Source organism: Moschus berezovskii, chromosome 3, assembly GCF_049115385.1.
Source record: "Moschus berezovskii isolate FMDL1 chromosome 3, NW_MosBer_1.0, whole genome shotgun sequence".
Classification (NCBI taxonomy): domain Eukaryota; kingdom Metazoa; phylum Chordata; class Mammalia; order Artiodactyla; family Moschidae; genus Moschus; species Moschus berezovskii.
The window spans coordinates 93,084,228-93,087,623 of record NC_142462.1 but is presented as its reverse complement, the minus strand read 5'-3'; the positions used below and the strand labels follow the sequence as shown (position 1 = coordinate 93,087,623).

Here is a 3,396-nt window from a genome sequence, read left to right as displayed (position 1 = left end):
ATTTTTTATTTTTTTGTTTTTATTTATTTTTAATTTTTTATTGGAGGCTAAGTATTTTACAATATTATATTGGTTGGTTTTGCCATACATTGACATACAGGTGTACTTTAAAATTTCTATAACAGAGCAAAAAATTAACTTTTAGAAACTGATAGCAAACATATTTTTCATGAAATTATATGCATGGAGGTGATTCCTGGGTCCAGTTCTATCAGTTTTCAGAGAAATCTAAAAGCCATACCTCTTGAGAGGTAACTATTTAATGTAAGAACAATGCATTAAAAATAAATGTAAATAATAATACAAATAATAAATGTAAGACCAGTTAATGTCAGAATAACTCTGTGCACTTAAATAACAGAAGACTAGGTTCATTCAGTTCAGTCGCTCAGTCATGTCTGATTCTTTGAGACCCTATGGACTGCAGCACACCAGGCTTCCCTGTGCATCACCAACTCCCAGAGCCTGCTCAAACTCATGTCCATCGAGTGATGCCATCCAACCATCTCATCCTCTGCCATCCCCTTCTCCTCCTGACTATCTTGGGGGACTTTTTAGGGTACAAGGCATATTTATATAAAATGTATATGGACAATATTGAGCAGTTATTTTTCATTATTTCTGTAAACTGTTTTCAGGGTAAACTGCTACAAGAAATAGGAAATAAAACAACTGAAAGTATTCAGCCTTCCTAAAGGACACATGCTTCCCTAGTTGCTCAGTGATAAAGAATCTGCCTGCTAATGTAAGAGACATGGGTTCAATCACGGGGTCGCCAGGATCCTCTGGAGAAGGAAATGGCAACCCACACCAGTAATCTTGCCTATATTCTTGCCAGTCTATCGGAAATCCCATAGACAGAGGACTTTGGCTAGCTATAGTCCATGGGGTCCCAAATAAGTTGGACACAATTTAGCGACTAAACAACAAAAGGACACCCATCAAGTTGAATACCTGCTAGGATTTAAATTTAGGAGTCATACTGAAGTTCCCCAAATCTCACAACTTTTGATACTAGTAAAGATGACCAGAGGTGACAGAAGATGAGACGGTTGGATGGTATCACTGACTCAATAGACATTAATTTGAGCAAACACTGAGAGACAGTGAAGGACAGGGAGGCCTGGCATTCTGCAGTCCATGGAGTCATGAAGAGTTGGACACCACTTAGCAACTGAACAACAACAAAAAGCGACCAAGAGACTGAAAGGCTGAAGAAATCTAAAAAGGGATTAGCTCTGAGATACTCTTCCAATACAGACCTTGTTACATCATTATCAAGGACTTCCTACCTCTTAGACTGGAAATCGAAGTTACCACTAATCCATCTGAACTTCAGTTTTTATTCAACTTTGACAATAATTGTTTTCTCTTCTTCAGAAAATGTATTATTTTTTACTATTTAATACACGAGGGAAATCTTCATGTCTTATTACTTCTTTTACTATACACTTTTCTTAGAGATATACCATTTACTTATCAAGCAGCACAAAGAAAACTCTACAAGGTGTTGATACCTGACTTTGACAGCTACTCACAATGTATCATAACATTACTTTGGGAGTGACTCACTATGAATAATGATAATCCTCCTTTCACTTATTAACATATTTTATTTTATAATGTGGTCTGTTGCTGCTGCTAAGTCGCTTCAGTCATGTCCGACTCTGTGCATGCATGCATGCTAAGTCACTTCAGTCGTGTCTGACTGTGAGACCTCAAGAACAGCAGCCCACCAAGGCTCCTCTGTCCATGGGATTCTCCAGGCAAGAATACTGGAGTGGGTTACCATTTCCTTCTCCGATAATGTGGTCTAATTTCCTTCAATTCATTGTAACTCATATTAAGTATCTCATGCTTATATGTAACTTGATTCAGTTAGTTATTTGTTTTCTATAGCTTCCTTACTTGGGTTATACCTTTTTCTTAAATTTTAGTACATATTTTTTTTTTTCTATTGAACACTGGCGAAACACTCCATAGGGAAGGATAAAATCACAGTTCTCATATTGAAGGGAAATGAGTTGTTGGATATGATTTACTGAAACTTAAGATGGGTCTGGATACCATTTTAATTACTTTTACTCACATAATACTTTTAGCATTCTATTTTATTGACTATTATAATCTTTATCATGAGAACTAATTTGGAACAATTTTCTGTTGCAATGGAAGGATTTGATAATAAAACTGATGAATGGAATTTGATATCTGTTCAAATGTTTCAAAAAGGAATAGGACTCATTTAAAAGCTTTCTCTCCTCTCCTTTTGCTACCACACTGCTGCAATCATGGGTCCTGTGCACACTCCCAGGAAGGGCCTGTTCTAGTGGACTCTGCCTGACAGCCACAGCATTTCCACCTGGCTAAAGCTGACCTCTGACAACATGAAGGATAGATCTATAAACTGGCCAAGAAGAGCCTGTGAGCTACTTGCTGAGTCGCTTCAGTCATGTCCAACTCTGTGCGACCCTAATGAACTGTAGCCTGCTAGGCTCCTCTGTCCATGGGATTCTCCAGGGAAGAATACTGGAATGGTTGCAATGCCCTCCTCCAGGGGATCTTCCTGACCCAGGGATCGAACCCACATCTCTATGTCTCCTGCACTGGAAGGTAGGTTCTTTACCACTAGTGCCACCTGGTAAACCCAAGGGCCTGACTCCCTCACAAATTGGTGTGATCCTGAGAGACTCACATGGTGTTACAGAAGTATGTTTTGTGACAGGCAATTAAATCTTGAGAATTCTTAAGTCCAAAGGACTTGCTCTTAATCTTCCTGAGGATCTTTAGCATTTAATTAAGAAAGATGTTGCTGTTGGAAAGCATCTTTGGAGGAACCAAAAGGATAAAGATGCTAAATTCCACCTGATTCTGACTGACAGGCATATTCACCATTGGCTCAACATTATAAGACCAAACGAGTCTTCCCTCCCAATTGGAAATATGAGTTATAAACAGCCTCTGCTCTAGTTACATAAATTTATCTACTGTACTCAAGCAATAAAGCTATTGTATTAACTAGAAAAAAAAGTTCCCTTTAGATAATGTTTGATGTTTAAGACATTAGATTTTTTTCCTGCAATTCCTAGGTAATTTCAGGTTTCAGAGACCTGTTATATCTGGCAATCTCAATTCTAGTTTGTTAGTTCACATAAGAAAATATAGTTTATATATGGCAAATCTTGGTAACATGCATCTAGAAATTTTGAAAGGTAGAAACAAAACTAAGCATTTCAAGATAATATCAATGAAGATATCTTTCTCTTGATTAAATAAAACAGAATGTTATTAAAATACAACTCAGAAAGATGTACATATAATTATCTTATTAACAAATCCTCTATAAAATACCTGTCTAGACAACATAAGTTATTGGGAGCAATTAATATTTCCTGA

General features: G+C 37.1%; 1 pseudogene; it reads left to right on the top strand.

The window, feature by feature from the left end:
- The first annotated feature begins 2,291 nt into the window (after positions 1–2,291).
- LOC148778374 (small ribosomal subunit protein uS15 pseudogene) lies at positions 2,292–2,978 on the top strand (annotated as a pseudogene).
- The last annotated feature ends 418 nt before the right edge of the window (positions 2,979–3,396 follow it).